This window comes from Antennarius striatus, chromosome 13 (assembly GCF_040054535.1).
Source record: "Antennarius striatus isolate MH-2024 chromosome 13, ASM4005453v1, whole genome shotgun sequence".
NCBI lineage: Eukaryota > Metazoa > Chordata > Actinopteri > Lophiiformes > Antennariidae > Antennarius > Antennarius striatus.
In genome coordinates, this window is record NC_090788.1 from 4,947,238 (window position 1) to 4,967,333 (window position 20,096).

The window sequence follows — 20,096 nt, forward strand, 5'->3', positions numbered from 1 at the left end:
TCTTATGATTGTATGCAATTAAATCTTGCAAAGTTAAAAAAAATAAAAATACAAAAACAATCCAAACGACCCCATCCTTCCACCAGGCTTCATGGACATCCATCCAATAGTCGCAATCGGTTAGTACAGCTAGTGATATTTCACTGAAGGCTGGTTGACAAGCTCCAAAGAATGATGAATGTAACTGTCTTCAACAGTCTTTTTATTCCCACAGGGTTGAATGAGACCAAAACTAATTAGCAAAAAACAGTGACGAAAAGCCTCACAATCAGTTGTCCATCATAAACCCTGAAAGGACTGACAGCTAGTCTGGATTAAATTAATACGCCAAACACCATCTGCTTCCAAAATATGGTCTGGCAAAAACTGTTGATTTTCAAACATGGCGCGATAAAATATGCACACAAAAAAAAGAGAACAAGTGTTTTACTAGATGGATAGTTTCTCTTTTTTGGGAGTCTGTTCTGTTGGTTGAGAAGCACAGACAGCGAAATGAGACTCCGGAGAGAAAATCAGTGCCGCAGCTTTTAACCCAACAACCCAAACATGTAACAAACCCAGGCAACAAAGTGGTATGAACAACATCCAGAGAAAGAATCTTCAGTCTTAAAACCATTAGCATGCACCAAGGTAAGAAATGTATACTGTATATTAGCGGGAACCCATGGAAATTCCACAACAAAACAATAATATCCGACTCCATTTGTTTTCTTTTTTTTTTTGATTGGTTTGGAATCATTCTAGAATCGGTTTGGGATCATTTTAGAATCCAGTGTGTATGCAACTTTATTAGCAGTGTCCTCGTAACATTGGGCCAATGTTTGTTATTTGATTGTTTTGTCAGCTTAGGAGTTCCAATTTGGCGGTAACCTGTTTAAGTGGCCCCTTTAAGACAGTAGTCATGTGACCGAGGCAAGCATCTTAACAGGCAGAGAGAATGAGTCAGCGAGTCGGAGAGAATCCGGTCATTTAATAGAACAAAACAATGTTCAGAGTCAGATAAATGAAACTGGAATAATGTAAGATCTGTATTCTTTTTGTGCGGAACGATACCAATTGACCCACGGATCGGTACCGGTCCACGGCCCTGAGGTTGGAGATCACTGATTTAGGAGATTATTAAGAGGCTTCTTGCTGTAAAGCTCCTGAAGTGTTCTTGTGGAATAAGAAATGTCACCTCACTGTCCATCAACATGGGGACCAGCAGGAAATGATAGCTATTCCTGAAGGGTTTCCAATAATCTAATTCTAGAGCCCAGCTCAAACTGAATTTACATGCATTTTGCATAAACAGTTGTTATTGAACACTTGAGAGATATCCTGTCCCGCTGATTGTATTTTAAATATTACTTGATGTACAGACTAAATCATTTGAAAACGAGTGACTGGTAGAGTTTACGGTGTCCTCAGTGAGATGAGAGTTTTCTGCTGTCAGGAAATAAAACGCTCCAGGCTGGGATTAAACAGATAACAGCTGTAGATGCTTCTAATGAGAAGTAGATATATCTGGAATCACTCCCTCACACTGAACAAATGGTCAACCCGCTGTTACCCACCTCAGATGTTTTGACAATAGCTGTTATAATACACTACCATGTTTCACTTCCTTTTGTGTCTGAGTCGGTGCCAGAGTGGTACAAGTGTTAGTACAAGTGATGACACCAGTGATTGCACCAGTGTTAGTGCCAGTAATGGTGCCAGTAATGGTGCCAGTGTTTGTACCAGTGATGGTGACAGTGTTTGTACCAGTGTTAGTACCAGTGATGGTGCCAGTGATGGTGCCAGTGATGGTGCCAGTGTTGGCATCAGTGATGGTGCCAGTGTAAGTACCAGTGATGGCACCAGTGATGGTACCAGTGTTACTACCAGTGATGGTGCCAGTGATGGTGCCAGTGATGGTGCCAGTGTTATTACCAGTGATGGTGCAAGTGATGGTGCCAGTGATGGTGCCAGTGCTGGTGCCAGTGTTGGCATCAGTGATGGTGCCAGTGATGGTACCAGTGTTAGTACCAGTGATGATGCTAGTGCTGGTACCAGTATTAGTATCCGTGATGGTGCCAGTGCTGGTACCAGCGTTAGTACCAGTGGTGGTACCAGTGTTAAGACTAATGATGGTGCCAGATAGTGTCCAAACCAGTGTCAGAATTAGTGCCCATCAGAGCCGGAGTCTGTGCCAGACCTGATCCCAGTGCCAGCAACAGAGCTGAATGTCAGTGCAGTAGTCCCAGCCTGTAGCAGTACCAATACCAATACTTATACCAATACCAGAACAAGAACACGTGCCAGTTCCAGTACCAATACGAGAACCAGTAGAGGAACCAGTATCAATACCAGTACCAGAGCCAGTACCAGTACCAGTATCATAACCAGTACCAGTACCAATATGAGAACCAGTACCAATACCAGTACCAGAGCCAGTACCAGTATCATAACCAGTACCAGTACCAGTACCTAACCAGAACCAGAACAAGAACCGGAACACAACTCATGTCTTCACTAAATGTTTTACACCGTTAGTAGTTGATCGTCGCCTTACAGACGGACGTCAGAGTATTGGTTACCTCAGGGGTGAAGGTGACATTCCTCCATCATGATGGCTGCAGGCTCAAATGAGTCTGTCTCAGAAAGTATCGCACCTCTTTTCATCGTGGGCCTTTAATCAGATAAGAACAGGTTGATAACTCCGCCGTCAGCGTTTTAATTACACTACGGACAACATCACACTGTTTGTAATGATGGTATCTTCAAATTTATACAAATAGAAAGAGTAAACATGGATTTACAAGTCGACTCCTTTTCATCACAATGAATTAGAGACAATAGACGTGTCTCTTGGTGGACCTGTGACTAGATTACCTGATAACAAAATTAATCAGAACAAGCTGCTGTCACAGGGACAGAGCTGGAGATAAACCTGCTAAAAGAGGAGAAACCTTCTCAGTATTGAGTTTCAGCTCCGCTTTATTGTGTGCGTCGGATGGAGTAGATAGGAGTAATCCTGATGAAGGTCAGAAGGTGAACCCATTATGTGCACCAGTAGCCATAAATCCACATCATAATAAGAGTCATGAATATTGGGGTATCTGATGTTTTGATGTTTGGAAGAGGTTCATTATTTTCCACCTGCAGAAGTTAAGTGGATATTTGAGTTTCACAGCTATCATGATGAAAATTTAAAAAAAAGAAGCCTTTGCTGACATACATAAAAGGAGGTGGCTGCGCTACATTGTCTGTCAGATTTGAGGACAAACACAGACAGAGGTTGTTGAAAGGCCATAATGTGTTATTTGTCACCACCATTCCCCAGCTAGCTGACCTTTCTTTTTATGGTCTCCTTTATGCCGAGAAGATAAATCAGAAGGAGTCACAGGAAAGATAAGCCACAAAAAAGAAACCAGACCGTAAAGCTTTCGGATGTTGACGAGTTCCTGGGTGTTGTAGCTCAGAGCGTCTCATCACAGTCGTACTGGTGACATAATTCTTGATGATAACGTATCTGAATGGGTGCTGAGATTTAGGACATCTCCTGTTTGCTGGATACCAGAGCTGTGGGTTCATTTTTCACATGTCCCTCACAGTCATCTGTTTTTTTTACTCACTTCAACAATCAAAGAGGTTTGGCAGGTTACCAGATGTACAATATTCTGACTTGCAGACATTATTTATCATTAACTCGTAGCGTCATCCACCGTCACAGGCCTACAGTGACCCGGTCCAACTTTTAAAGGTTGTTTTAAGAGGACTCTTCCCGAAAAACATTACAAATTGACTCCACGTTAGCAGCATTTGGCTCGTTACCCAAGAAATTAGGAATAATTATTCATTTTAATAATGATGGCAGTGATGTATTGCATGGAGACCATCGAACCTGGCACATCCTCCAGTTCCTCTGTTACTTTTTATCTGTGTTTGGTTTCATTTTAAAGTCATAAACTGACATTATTTTGCATGATTTCTCTAATTAATTTTTGATTTTTCTAAATGATTTTTCTGTCTCTACCTATGAACGCATTTTAGGTCAAAGAGATCACTGCAATGTTAGCAGCTGCAAGAAGCAGCAGCACCAGTTTGATTTAGCAGATTATGTCAGAATGCTATTGTGGCTACAGTGTTAGCAGGTTGCTATTAAGCAACTGGGCCAATAACATTTGCTCGTATCGCAACTTAGCATTTCCTTAATAACCCAACACAAAGAGCGGACAAGGTAAACAGGGACACCAGTCATGCCAATGGGTCAATGGCATGATGCTAATTATGTTTGCTATTGTTCACTCAATTTAAAAAGGTCACACTTTGAAATGAAACTCTAGAATACATGCATGTTTGTTTCCTCTAAGAAGTCTTTTTCTTTTTCTCTAAATAAGAAGATATATTTTTGGCGTGACATTTTCACCAGACGTAACTGTTTTCCCAAAGAAATAAACTATCTATAAAAAGCTACTGCCATAATCAATAAATAGATTGGGATTATATGACTCTAGTGATTACATTACGGCTAATGACTGCAAAACTATCAATCGACTTTTGAGAGACACGTAAACAGCTGTGACACATCTAATAAACAACATCAATGGCTGAAAAAGCTTTCTTGCGTTTTATTAGTGAATAAAAAGATGCCATTAAACCAAAGGTCAGACAAAACCAGTAGGCTACAGGCCTAAAAGGGAAGAAATCTGGTGGGAGAATTTAATTCTAAATTAAAGATCATGTACCAATTCTTTAGGTGTGAAGAACAGTTACTTCTTGGTGGAACAGATTTTATTCTCTTTTGTCGCTAAGACACGATCTTTTCATTTCAGTGCAAAGAGCTGATGGGGTCTGAGAAATATTTCCGTAAAAACAGGAAATCAAAATAAATGAACAATTTTGAGAAAGGCAGGTTTGTTATCTTCAGAGCGTAGTAATTGATTTGTAATCTCAAGATTACATTTTTTAAAAATTGCATCCTCAGCCGTTCTTTGCTTCCATATTGATGCACGAAATTTAATCCTTTTATGTTTTGACTGCAGCAGCAGGAAAACATACGACTGAGGGGGGGGAGGTGGTTGTTATTATTGCATTTCATGTTTTTGGACTGTGGAAGGAAGCCATAGAACCCAAAAGGAACACAAACCTGGAAAAACATGCATGAGTCCTGCAGCTGTAGCGAAATGGCCACAATCCCTGTCCCAAGTATCCTGGGATTCCAAACAAAAGCAAAGACATGTCACCAAAAGCAATGAGGTTGCATTCAGATTGGCAACCAAAATCGGATTTTTACCCCATCTGGATTTAAATCAGATGTCTCTTTTATAGTCTGAACAGTCGCATACCACGTTAAATCCGATTATTTGCAAGACGGGTTGAAACCACTTTTGGGAGGTAGTTTCAAATCGCATTTGGACAGATGTGTCTCAGTGTGAACGGCTCCAAACACACCAATCAGTTTTGACAGAGGGGTGGACGATGCCTCTGCCCCAATGTCGTTGTTATGGCAACCTGTCGGCTCGGCCAAAAAATGTGGCCCAGTCTGAACAGAGTTAGATCCCATTTGGACACTCGCTAAAAACAGTGCGAACAGTCAGCCCTAAAAATCGGATATGAAAGGGAATCTGATTGGAATCCGATTTCCCTGCAGTCTGAGCGCAGCCTTCACAATCAGCCTTGTTGGTGCAAGATGACAGAACACGGGATCACCAAAGTGGTTTACCTTCTGGGACCATGACTTTCTGTATAAAAGGCCGTGGTGGAACTAGAGGGAATGCTGAGCAACCGCTGAAGTCATCAGCATTCATAGGAGATTCGTTCTCGTCATCAGCCCAACAGTCTGAGATTTCATTCAATGCTGTCACCCTCATTGAGACATTCACTCCATCACAGAGTTGCAGGGAAGCAGCTATAACCACCGTGCTTGTTTTAGTGCTTTTTCTTTGTACAACAAAGCTGTGTTGATTGTATGCTGATGCCTTCGACACAGGCTGGCGCCTGGAAATAAATCAGCGATGAACCATTAAGATAATGGACACAACTTCCTAAGCAAACACTCTCCATCTGAGAGCAAGACTGGGTCTTCACAAATGCATTTGCATAAATCAACTTGTAATACACAGCTGCAGTCGTGTCCAGATTCAGAGGTGTGTATTACCGTCACCTGCTGGTAGAGATTTGTGGGAAAGAGCGAGGTGAGTTCATACTGGCGACAATGCAGCCTGACGTACGGTGGCCTGGAGGGTTCAAGACTCTACAGCTTTAGAAAACCAAAGAAATGGACAGAACAGGTAATACACCCACTGCAAACACGCATCACAATTTACAAAGAAAAAAAGTACATACATCTGTTTGATTTTCAACCTTTCACTTTTATTTTTTTTATATAAACAAATGATAAATAATATATATTGCATTATTCAAAATGAATAATTTTGCTTCAACCCACGTGCAGGAAAAACAGTGAAAATATAGTTAAATAGACATGGATGGTTTTATTTGGGTTAAAGGTGGTATTTAATTGCAGCTGCCACAAGATGGCGCCAGAGCTCTCTCTGTCGAGGCACCTCCACAGGTGTGAGAAGGAAGCCAATGCGTGAGTGATACCTGAGGAGTGAAATCGTAGCTCTGACTCGCTGCTTGTGTCACACCTCCTATTGTTTGAAAGTGAGAATTTATGGGTTTATCCTCTAGGATGAGTCAGTCGCTGAAACGTTTTCTCTCCCCGTGTTTAAAGTTTAAATTTATTTTTTACAAATGGCATATTGTCTTTTTAAACCCAGCAACTCTCTCTTGTGTGTTCGAGCTGCACATTCTGACGCGGTTCCATCGTCTCCAGCAGCTCCATCACTGAGGAGGAGCCGCGGCGGAGTCCTCCGTGTCCGCGGCGACACGCGTCTGCGTGACAGCCTGTTGTCTGAACAACAGCAGCAGCGTTGTGTATATGTGTATGCGTGTGTGTGTGTGTGTGTGTGTGTGTGTGTGTGTGTGTGTGCATGTGTGTGTGTGTGTGTGTGTGTGTGTGTGTGTGTGTGTAGGCACCAGTGAGCCTGTGAAGGACGGAGACATCTGTACATCTGAGTGTTACCCCTCCCGTAAGTCGCTACTCGGTGCGCGCCGGAGGACACGGGGAGGTTTACGCACGCCTGGCTGCGTGGTGAGCCGTGGCCGCCATGATTGTTGGACCAGACTGTGAAATAAAGATGCATCAAACTGAGATATGCGGTATGCAACGTGCGTGTCCGGTGTCAAAGCCCGTAGACTGGTTTACTGCGTCCGAGGATAGATCAGAGTCAGTATTGTTGTGTTGGAGTGAATGGATCATACATGTTTCTGTGTAAATATAAATAAATATGACACATGAAACCCAAAGTGGAGCTATATATAAAAATATATTTGTCAATTTGGTTAATTAACAAATGTTTAATTAAAAGAAATACTGATAAAAAGCTTAAAATGGAAATTATCTATTAAAAAATCTATCAAACTTAAAAGTACAACACTATAAACACTTCAACTCTTATGCCTATTTATGCCCTTTTTATTTGTATATTTTATGGTGTGTTATTTTTATTCTTTTTAGGTGTCGGTACTTTTTCTGTGTGCTTTTGTGTGCTCACTGTGCTGTGAGCTATCTATCTGTCTGTCTGTCTGTCTGTCTGTCTGTCTGTCTGTCTGTCTGTCTGTCTGTCTGTCTATCTATCTATCTATCTATCTATCCATCCATCCTTTCATCCATTCATTGATTGATTTATCATTAACGATAAATGATTATCAGATTTGGGATTTATTTTTTGGGGCAAAACTGAAAATACGCTAAATAAAAATATTTCTCACTGAAATGAATGGGAATTATTTTTTAAAAACAATTTAAAACAACTTTTATTGTAATTTCAATAATGATAATTGAATGAGTATATTCAGTAAAGATTTCAGTGCGCCCTCGTTCCTCGCTGTTAATGCATTCCAGGAACAAACTATTTATCTTATAATTTACTGTGATTTAAACGTTTATGAACCCTCCCCATACTAAAATTAAACCACCTTATATCTGTATAACCTTTTCCTAAACTCTTATCGACTGTTTAAAGCACTTTTGTGTCTCACGTAAGTCCGAGACTCACGGAACTGAGAGTACTTCCGGATGCCATCATCCAATAGAATGTACATGCGATATCACGTGACTGCTTACCAAAAATCCGCAATGAGGTGAAGCCACGAGCGTTGATGCGCGAATGCACGAGGGTGCACTGTATTTGCAATTAAAAAGCAAGGAAAAATTACCAAGACTTTTTTTAATTTCTTGTTTTTCTTTTCAGACCATAAAAAAAATCTTCTGTAGGGGGAAAAACTAATTTTAATTCATTATAACTGAATATTTCTACTTTTGATTATGACAACAAAGAAGGAGAAGAACAGGAAGCAAGAAATTAGCTTCTCTGTCGCTGTGTTGAGTAAAAGAAAAGCTTGAAGAAATTTCTTCTCTCATTCCAGATAACTGAGGATCTCCACAGAGAACTTCTCTGAAGCTTGATTTTCATATTTGTTATTTTTTTCTAATCATCTTTCTTGCACATTGCGACTTCTATCCCTTGTTCTGGTACTTGTAGCAAACAAAGTACCCAACAGCAAAAGTTAGCAGTCTATTATAGCAGTCTACAGTGTTTGCATGTACACACATATTTAGTTTTGCTGTTCACATAAAACCACAGATAAAAGGTGTGAGTTGAGGCAGTACTCTACCTCACCAAAGGGGGCAGAAGAGAGCGTACCGGTCCACTATGCTGCACCGTAGTTTCGAAATAAAGTGTGCGGCTGCAGTCTGTTCATCCTGAAAATTGGCTCCAAATGGAAGCCAAATATGGAAGATATCTTAAAATCTATCAAAACTGGATTAGTAATCAAAACGGGACGTAATTCATAAAGAAAGTCCAAATATCTGCTTCAAACATCAGGTCAGAAAAATAATTGGCTGTTCGGTCCAACTGCTAATTTGATGGTAAATACAACATGCTGTTCAATGTGACTAGAATGTCAGATGACAAAAATTAAAAATACCAGTTTTGTTTTCTCCATCACGTCAAAAACTTTCCTGTCCTTATGGAACCCTCTTGTGGTCTGGATCTGACCCGGGGGGTCCACCAATTGGCAACCTTGTTGGAACCTGATACTTAAAAGCAAGTTTAGGCTAAACTGTCCCCGCTTTCCAGAAATGTCCTCACTCTGATGGTTAAAAACTTTTTCTGATCCCCATAATGTTGTAAAAACAAACACACACACATACACACACACACACACACACACACACACTACACACACACACACACACACACACACACACACACACACACACACACACACGCACATGCACACATGTTTCTCTCTTTCTGGCCCATTGGCACCATTTGAGAGGCTTTTTCTTTTATTTTTATGTTAGATTCCCGGAGGCCATTACAGAAACATCGTCAGCAGATTCTGGGACATGTACGAGCACGATGTTTATTTTATTCATCAGATATCGAGCCAAGGTTGGATTCTCAGGCTTCAGAGAGGCCTCTTTAAGTTCAACGCAACGTTTGCAAGCTGGAGTTGAGTCACAGCAGCAAGCATTTCCAAACAGCTTGGAAGCTTCATCTTGACCCCTCAAAGGTGATGCAGTGAGACACCTGAGGAGGACAGAGGTGGGGGGGCTGCAAATGAACTGAAGCAAACTTCATTTTTAATCCTTAGTAAAGATGACAACACAGCAGTTTTGTTTTTCTGACACGCTGATATGAAAATACTGCCTGTTTCCAGACAGTCTGTGAGTCGGTTTCTCCTTTTTAAGGTCGTGTTTTACAAAAAAGCCAGACATAGAAATTTAAACCGCAAATTACAAACCCAGCGAGTTATATTTTGTGTAGTTTTGCCTGTCAGCATAACATGATTGAAGTTCAACGGATCTTTTGGTTCATTCATTATTTCGTTTTTTTTTCTTTTTTCTTCTTTTGTCGTAGAAAAGGAAATAAACCAAAGAGCGTTCTTTAACCTGGTTTCTGCTGATGCTACTTTACTGTAAATCACTTACCTGTGATCCCCCGGAGACGCAGCCGTTTAAATAATGATATCACATTATTATTGAAATACAGATTAGCATTAATGAGCAGTACGTTAACAATGATTAATATTGCACTTATAGGACAGTGAAGTGAAGCTTGGACAGTTAATGAAGGGTTAATGACAAATTAGAATATAGTAATAATCATTATAAAGATGTATTATTGTATTATTATAAAATATTCATCAGCTGTTTATACATTTTTTATATATTTAGTCTTGGCCTCAAAGAAACTACATAATGACTCATTTCCTCTGAGGCCTTCATCTGCAGAGGGAGTCTGGAAATATTCATGAACACATTTATCACATCCATGTTGATAATTTAATATTTATTCACACACATTCTCATCGTTCATTATTTGTTTATGTCCAAATTCCCTTACGTCTGCTAAATAAGCTCTTTGCTGTAACATGCGGATGATTTCACATGCGTGACCTCCTACCCAACAAGTGGATACCGACCGTGTTTGATCCCAGCAGCCTGTCGTACCGATCCATGAACAATAATCAAAGATCTGAAGCGGGGCCTTGTCCTCGCAGCTTTGATCATCAATTCATGACTTCTAAATCCCCGAGCCAAGCTTTTCTCTAAACATCCTCTAGTGAAACTCTACAGGAGGACTGTCGTGACATCACGAATGAAAAGGGTTCAAATCTCGTTTGAGACTCAATCTGTTCCAGTCTGTTTAGATGTTTTCAATTTGACAGCAGAGCGGATGATTCTCTGTGAATGCTACATGCTAATATTAGTGTCACCGCTTCAACAGGAAAAATCTGAAATATAGAAAAAGTATAGAAAAGCTAACTTGTATTAATAATCGTACAATTATAACCCTGATATGGACTATTCTATTAGAAAAAAAATTACCTTTTTACATTTTTATCATGGAAGAGTTCATCAAGTCAGGGAAGAAATAAAAGGAAGGATCCATTAGTTTAATTATTTTTTTCATATTAGACGATAACTTTTTAAGCATTTTTATCAATTAAACATAAATTGCTTGATGGATTTTCTTGAAACCTGGTGGAGAAGTGTGGCATGTGCCAAAGAATGAATCAATAAATTTTAATATTACTTCTTCATTACAGCGATGTAGTTAAATTGTATAATAGATCACATGCACTTTTATCTGAAGACTTCTTCATGTCTCTACTTTAAGACAAGCGTGAATAGAAGCAGCTCCACACGCTGAGAACCAGGAGAAAATTACAAAAGAAAAAAGACTATAGAATGTCAGACAACGGCTTTATAATGGAATCGGTCATGGATAATCAGAAGGCATGTAATCCAGTTATAACAGCTATTGTCAGGAAGACTTTCATTCATAATGCACCTTATGAGAAAATCACTGCAGCGTCTTCAGTTGCCGATTCGGCCGACTTAGATACAGGATGCTTCTCGGCGTGTTGTTGTTCGTATCCCGGTGGATGATGGGAGCTGATAGGACTCAAAGCCGGAGGCGGCGCCGGCCCGGGCTCCGCACTTTGTTCCCCGATCGTGGGGTTAATGGTTTTCCGCACTGGGTGGCGATGAGGGAGGTTTTTCAAGCGTTCTCCAGTCGGAAAATTAGGATGCAGCCTCTGTTGTCAGAGCCGAGAGCTGTCTGCCACTTTCCCAGCAGCCCTTGGGCCGGTGACAGGGAGATGGATGATATCTGCAGCCTGGCCGCAACACTCCCCGCCATATACGCGCGTGCACACACACACACACACACACACACACACGCAGAGTAAACAAAAACATAACACAGACTTTTTCCTTCCTCTCTTTCCCCGCATTCTCTTTTCCTCATGCACACACACACACACACACACACACACACACACACACACACACACACACACACACACACACACACACACACACACACACACACACACACACACACACACACACACACACACACACACACACAGAGCATATGAGTATTTGTCAAATACAGCACTGGCTTTGTTGTCTTTGGAAACAAAACCAATATCCTACATATCAGGGGAATGAAAACCTCTCGACGGAGGAACGACGGCTCAATTCCTCCATTGTTTGTTTACATGTAATAAAGCATTATATTTATTAAAACAAACAAACAAGCAAAGGCAGGCATATTTTTATTGACTTTTATTGAGATCGTTCTATTACAGTCTGAAAAGTGGATGTTATTTCCTTTTTTTTGGTGCCAAATAACATACAAGGGGGGAAAAAAAATTATTTAAAAATAAATGAATTTTATTAAAATGAAGTTAACAGATAATGAAAAAAAACTGCACATTCATTACTCAAATGGCTTGACTCAGCAGGTGATGAGAGGTAATTTAATTCAGGCAAACACACATTTAGGCTGTCCTTCACTGGAGATGAGGGAGGATGGTGTGTGTGTGTGTGTGTGTATGTGTGTGTGTGTGTGTGCGTGCGTGCGTGCGTGCGTGCGTGTGTGTGTGTGCGTGTGTGTGTGTCTGTTGATGTTAAATCCTAAATAGTCGTCCGTCCCTTGTCCCCCCCCCCCCGTCTGTTCTCATTGTCCTTACCTGCTATCCTGGCCCCCACCACATTGCTGGCGTTCCTGCAGCCACCTGAGCAACCACCCCTGCATACTGATGAAGGGCCGACAGGCGGGGGCGGGGGGTTGACTCTGCACTGCTCTGGCAAAGAACCCCCCCCCCTCTCCTCCTCCACTTCACTTCAACCTACCTCACACACACACACACACACACACACACACACACACACACACACACACACACACACACACACACAAACACACACACTCGCCTTTCTTCCTTCCTCTTCTTCCTCCTCCTCCTCCTCGCTCTGGAAGAACAGAGAGAATGGGGGGTGGGGGGGGTGGATGGAGGGGTGGGGGGGCTTTAAAGGGAGGGTGGAAAACAACAGGGAGGAGGAGGAGGGACAAATAAGGAGAAAGTGGTGTCGGGGTAGAGGAGAGGACGGGGGTTAGATTAGAGCGAGCCAGGGAGGGAGTTGGGGGGTGGGGGGGTGGGGGGGCAGAAGAGGAGAATGAGGCCCGGTAGGGAGCGGGGTGTTGTGGGAAACATCCATCACTGATTTAAGTGACTGCGGTGGGATGGAGCTGAGTAAAAGGTCGTCTGGTTCCTTTCTGTGCACAGTGGGCAACGGGGCAGATCTGAGCCTCCAAATGACTTCAGGCTAATTATCTCACGCAGGCCGTCTGTTACCACCGCCTGACACTTTAACTGACTATTTCTATACCGAGGGGGGGGTGGGGGTGGGGGGGTGAAGTCACGACGACCTTTATTTTATTTTATTTTTTGGGTTATTGTCTCAGTGAAAACACGACTTGTGTCTCGACTCACCTTCGACCGCCGGGAGGGGAAAGATATGCCGGGACTCCTAGACAGAAGAGATAATAAACAGCAGTTTAGAATGAGTGTGTAACAAAAAAAACAAAAAAAAAATTAAATTAGAGGAGGGTTCACTGATTTTTACACAGTTGGGGGAACCCAAACTATGAGGAAACTGTGATCTTAACCGTGAAACATGGCTGCTTTTGAGTAAATACACCACAATTATCCACCTGCACAGGAGCCGAACCGACGTGCTTCGGGGCGCAGCAGAAATGTTTGGCCGTGACCCGTCGCAGGGACACAAAGCAAAACCAGCAGAATGTGACTAAGCTAGCTGAACATGTGTGTATGCACAGAGGCGTGTGCGCCGGCTACAGTTACAGCCACCAGCGGCCGAGGGGTTAAAGGCGTTTTGCCTGCGGCCACAGCATTGGGCCATCTATAGGTCACATTCCAGTCCCAGCCGCTGGACGACCGACCTGCAAGACAGAGTATAATTATCCCGGCCGGTTACAATTCAATAACTCCATCGCGCTGCTAGCCAGATACTGGGTTTCCCCGGCAACGCCTCTGAAGTGAATCAGAGATCAGAGGGAGAAGGGGAGATAAGGCCGGAGCCGAGGAGGGAGGTGAAGACGGAAAACTGAGGGGACGGAATACTGGACGTTACAGACATGCAAGTATGTGCAGACACACACACACACACACACACACACACACACACACACACACACACACACACACACACACACACACAACTCCGGCCCACCAAGCCTTTGAGCTCTGATGTTTGGTTTTCACTCATCGGCCCACTTTGCCCCGTGCCTACAGACCCACCGCGAAAAACCCCTCCAGTCTCAGCACAGCGCCGTAGCTCTTTCAACAGCCACCCCCACCACCACCACCACCACCACCACCACCACCCGCCCCCCTCCCACCGGCACTTACTGTAATCTGAAAAAGTTAATGGAGTTTATCTCCCAGGCCCGTCGCTCACGGAATAATAGGCAAAGTTTTGTGCTTTCGTTGCAGAGGGATAATTACATTAAGAGTGGCACTGCAATTTATATTAAAACACAATTGAATTGGCTGCATCATCGACTTTAAAGGGGGGGGGGTTGTGTGTGAAAAGTGTGTATGTTTCTGTTAGGGTGCATGCGTGTGTTGTGAGTGTGTGTGTGTGTGTGTGTGTTCAGGTGACCGTCTGGCCTCCTGCCGCAGTGTCTGGAAACTCAGACGTTCCCCATACCACCCCCCCCCACCCCCTTCCATAACTCCACCATTACCTGATTCCCCCTCATCCACACACACACACACACGTATGCACACACACGCCGACACACACACGATAAGAGATCCGGCTTCACAAAACAACAAAACCTGACAATGCAAGAAAAAACTGAGACAAAACGTCTCAAATTCACTGAACTCGTTTCTACGTGGAGCGAAAAACCAAAAGTCGGCGCAGAACGTTAATCTGCTTTAATCAGCCCGGCGGCGTGACGCTGTAGCGTGTTACATGACCACCTCTGAACAATGACACGTAATCTCTGGTAGACACATGGCTCCATCAGAGAACCTTTGGTTTATCTGCACTGATTCAAGGTCTGAATCTTTCCTGCAGGAACCTGACGACCAGCTGAGGACAGAATCCACGTAGTGCGAAAGATTTCCCATGAGTCAAGATAAAAAACAATTTATATCATATAAGCAAGCTTTTACTGAAGGGCAGAACAATTTTGCAATTAAATTAAATATTTTGACCTTCAAAAATTTTTTTTGAGACTTCATTTTAGAATTAAAACATTTCAAAAAATGGATATTGCTAGAATCCAGCAAAATTCAAGTACTGCTTGTAACCTCCTTCACCCTACATTATAATAAATAAAACCATATTTCATGAAATTAAGGTCATCCACGGAACACGTGGCTCAAGTACAAGAAGACGGTTCTTCTTTCTGTCTGAAAATGTGAATAGGTCAGCGAAGTAGAAAAGCATATATAAAGGTTAACCGTTAACATCTTCACAAACATTAAAAGCAAATTAATTTCTCCTTTTCATAAATCAAAAACGCCGCCGCTACCAGGAAATAAAACCTCATCTTCCTCCAAAAAAAAAAAAAAAAAAGATCTACTTAGCATTTACTCACTAGTTTGACTTTGATAAAAAGTTTGTGTTTCCCCGTTCGGTGGAGTATCAAACTGGCTAGGAGCTGGGGGGGTTTTTTTGTTTTTTTTTTACTGGGTGATATTTATTGGATTCTTGGCGGATTGCTCCGAGCATGCTGCTTTGTTACTGTTGGGGTTGGGGTGGGAGGCGGTGAGGATTTCATCAGTGGGGCTCGGGTGCTGCCAGGCTTTGCTGCGTGTCAGACAGACCCTAATAAAACTGTCTGGCTGTTTTGTGGGCAACCAGCTCCGCTCTGGCTGCGCTGCGTCTGACTGCTCAGCACTTGTCGCACTGTGTTTGGCTGTTTGGTATTCATGGGGCATGGCACTCCTTCAGCTGTTGCTGGGGGGGCTCTGTGGCATCGGCACAGACTGATTAGTTGGCATCGGCGTCGTTCGCTATGAAATCAAATGGGGAGACGAGGGGAAAAAAAAACATAATTAGGGAGAGAAGGGGACTAGAGGTTGGTAGAGAGATGGAGAAGAGGGTATTAGAGGGGAAAATCAATTGTTTTGAACTGCATTCCTAATATGGGTAATTTAGGAGAAATTAGGTTTTCAGAGAAGCGTGCCATTGCCCGGGTAGAAATTGCAAGTTTAAAAACCAGGTCAAGCGGCGACGGTGAAAGAAGTCACACCTTCGATGGCGTAAAGACAAAGAAGTAATTTCTTATAATTGCACAAGAGACCAGTCCAATATTTTCATTTACCATCCAGCGTTCAATCTGGGTTTTTTTTGTGTTTTTTTTCCTAACCTGCACCGGCTGAATTACAAACGACTGCCAGAGTCCTCTTACGCCCCCCAGTTTAAATATTGATCGGATCCGATAACCAATTTGGCTGTGAGATCTCATGACGACGGGAGATTTTGACGGAATTTATCCCGTTGAGGAAAGCAGAAAAGGAAGAAAACCTACGGAAAGGATTAACATGTGAAAAGTCTGCTCATCGATTTTCATTTAACCTCCTGTAAGATGTTAAAAGCAGCCAGCAACTTTCAATGTACTGACGTTTAATTTAAATATAATCCGTGTTATAATCTCTAATTGTTTGAAATGCATTTACCCTATTTTGTAATAAAAAAAAACAAAACAACAACTTTCACAACTTGTTCATTTTTTGGATTCAGGGGATTTTACGTATTTGTGGATTAGTGCATTAAAACTTTTTTATTACCTCTAAGATATTTTTAATCGAATAGTAAATTCTGATTATGTTATTTATTGTCATTTTCTGACTGCATACCTGCATTGTGTGAAAAAAAACACAAAAAACATTAGGAGCAAATGATTACAAAGGATTGCATCAGCTCACCGAGCTCTTAAAGGTGTGTGTTGGAGTCTTTGGTGTCACCACGTGAAACAGAAACGACAGCGCCGGCGTCTCGGGCGGCTTGTGAAGTGTCTCAGTGAAGCTGGAATGATCAAATCCAGAGCGACTGCCTGGTAATGGAGGATCACATATTTGGGCTGGGTGTCTGCGATGCTGAGCAAGGTTAGCAGTGACAAGGGGGTGATGGGGGGGGGGGGTTAATCAGTACAAGGCTGGGGTGTGGTAGTTTTGGACTGGTTGGTGTCCTGTCGTTTCTAATCAGATCACCCGTTAGCTGAATGTTATTCAAACGACCGTGTTGACACAAAGAGAGATTATTATCTGCCTGTTTTCGGATGCAACGTGCCCGTCGACGTGCGGGTCGCGCTGCAAATCGCCAAAGTACGAAAGTCGTCGCTGCGGAATTTTGTGAAAAAATGTCGTAGTAAAAATGAGCAGTTTAACCACCGTTTGTAAGCAAGCTGACATTTCCTCTTTATGTGAATGCTTCCTTTTCTTTCTTACTGTGAGTACTGTGAGTCATCCATGTATATATGGATCTATTTATATATATATATATGGATATATATGTAACGATAACTCAGGTGGTGTGTCAATTTGACTTCACCCTTGGAACATTCAGCAGAAAGTCGATTGTGCCCTCCTCCCACGTCCCAAGAGCCTAACCCGTGATTTTTTATCAAGAGAGCTCACAAGTTAGGGTCTCAGGGAGCGGGTGAAGTACGACAGAGTTAACTGAGGAGCCGCAGCCAGCTGCAGGGCACCGACTGGCGCTGACACCTTTCCCTCTCTCCCCGTCCACACACACCAACACACACCGACACACACACACTGTCACTTCCCCAACCGCAGCCACCCGATCTCTGCCCCGAAGGCACCCACAAAGCCCTACCCGTCTATTTACGAGGCGATCAAAAAAGACTATACCTGCCCCGGACAGAGAGAAAAAAGGTTCACCCTCTCCTCTTTTGCAGATAACTTATGCTCAGCTCGACTTCCCGAAAATGCTCAAAAGCATTTGAACACCACAAAACAGACGACAACAGAACGGAGATGACAAAGAGAGACACATTCGCGGTGGTAAATGATCTTCATGGAAGCGCCCAGACGGATGTAGCAGCAGCAGAGGCTCAGGCGAAGTGACGAGGCTGTGCTGTCTGCTCCGTGCTAACTCGTCTTTGTGCTGGAAAAAGGAAAAGACCCCCAGTCAAGCAGCAGACAGACTCGCCTCTTTGTCCTCAACAGCGTTGACTGATCACCAGTCCACGTTTCTCTGCGTCGGGATGGTCGAACCCAGACTCGGTGTGTCTGTTCGCGCTGACTGATGGATGCAGAGAGACACCTAGCAGCCTCACCCGCCAGCTTTTTTTCGACACGAGGGCGAAAGCGACGACGGCGTTTGCTGAGATTATCAGTTTGAGCTCAGAGGCTCTGCCCGGGAAAAAAGTCCAGCGCAATACCTTCGACGACATACCCGATTCGCCGATCCACCGAACTCTACCACCAGGATGGCGAGCTTAGCATGCAATGACTTGTCAGTGTCGAAAGCAACAAGCTTGGTTTAAAAAAAACAAAAAGCATCAAAAACAAATAAAAAAACAGCTTCGGGCACAGATGAAACCAAACACTCCGGGTAAGATTTGTCGTAAAAATGCAAAAACTGTTGCGAATATTAACGACTCCCATGTCTAGTTTGCCTGCCATGGACCCAAACATGCCGCTTGACTACCCCCGCCCTCCCTCCCTCCCTCCCTTCCCGCCATCCCGCCACCCACCTCACAACTCCTCCCCCTCAGACTTTAAAAAAAAAAAAAAAAAAAAAAAAATCAGATGGATGTCTCTGACTGTCTCCTTCTCTCAGGGGAACGCCAGGCAAAGTGGAGGCTTCCGGAAACGAACGCTTCCACGCCGCCCGACGCGTTGCCTCGCACGCTTACGCTCCCGTCTGCCACCAACTACGCCTTTTGTTAGCTGAGGATGAGGAAGAACCGAGGGGGGGAAAGAAGGGGGCAGCGGAACACAGACGGCGGGGGTGGGGTGGGGGGTGTGGGGGTAAAATAGGTGTCCGTGGGCAGCCAGACGCAGGTCAGCGAGGTTGGGACGCCTGCTTCCCCTGCCCCCACCATCCCCATCACAGAGCATCCCAGCACTTGCATTGTCAGCTCCATCTTAGCATCTTGACCCCCACCACCACCACCACCACCACCACCTCCTCCCTGCTTCCAGACACCGGAACCTCAGCCATGTCATCCACACCTCTACTTTAATTCTTCCTCCTCACCCTCTTCCTCTATCGTCACCGGTCCGACGCGATGGGGATGCCGTCACCGCCACAAAAAAACAAAAAAAAAACCAAGAAACACACCAAAAAAAACAAAAAAAGAAATCATTTGCGTCTTCCAGGTGCCGCCGCCACCGCCGCCGCATCCCGCTATCTTCCACTTACCCTCCCCCTCCCCCATTTGACCCTTACCGCCTCCCAAGTCCTGCCTCTCCAGCGGCATCCGCTGTCCTCTACCACTATCTCCACACCCCCACCCCCAACCCCCACCCGTCTCCTCCCATCACGCCAGTCTGTACCTGTCTGCTTGTCTCGCTTGTCTGTTACTCCCTGTCTGCAGCTGCTTGCCCAAAGTGAGATACTGCAGCAGGAGTCTGCAGCAACAGCCCTCGCTCGTTCCCTCGCTCTCTCTCTCTCACACCCTCCATCCAGCCTTTGCATGTGAACACGTTCCTCCCTGCGTTGATCAATTTCTTCTCTTTTCCAGCGAGGCGCAGATACACACACACACACACACACACACACACACTGCAGTGAACCGGTTGGTCGTACAGGACGAAGCAACGGTCTCGCAACGAGAACGCAACTTGCAGTCTCGACTGTAGTTTGTGACAATACAGCAGCCATTTGAGACTGATGGGGACACAAGAGGGACAAATATGCATGCACATGCATGCACGTACACACACACACACATACACACACACACACACACACACACACACACACACACACACACACAGAAAGACAGACTAAAAATGACTGTCCTCAAAACAGGCAGACAAATATAGAATCACAACAAAGAGAGACACTGCAGTGGCTATGATAACACACACACACACACACGCACACACACGCACACATAAACTGTCAGATGAATATATGTGGTCAGTGCGAGCACAAACTCCGACAATGACTGTCACAACATTGT

General features: G+C 43.7%; 1 long non-coding RNA gene across 1 annotated transcript in view; it reads right to left on the reverse strand.

Moving 5' to 3' along the window:
• Window positions 1-10,388: 10,388 nt before the first annotated feature.
• LOC137606506 (uncharacterized) overlaps window positions 10,389-20,096 on the reverse strand; it is a 46,455-nt gene continuing 36,747 nt past the window's right edge. The window contains exons 3-4 of the long non-coding RNA XR_011037855.1: window positions 13,393-13,429; window positions 10,389-12,871 (exon numbers count right to left, since the gene is read on the reverse strand). This is a non-coding gene — a long non-coding RNA (uncharacterized lncRNA). The remainder of the gene's footprint in view (window positions 12,872-13,392; window positions 13,430-20,096) is intronic.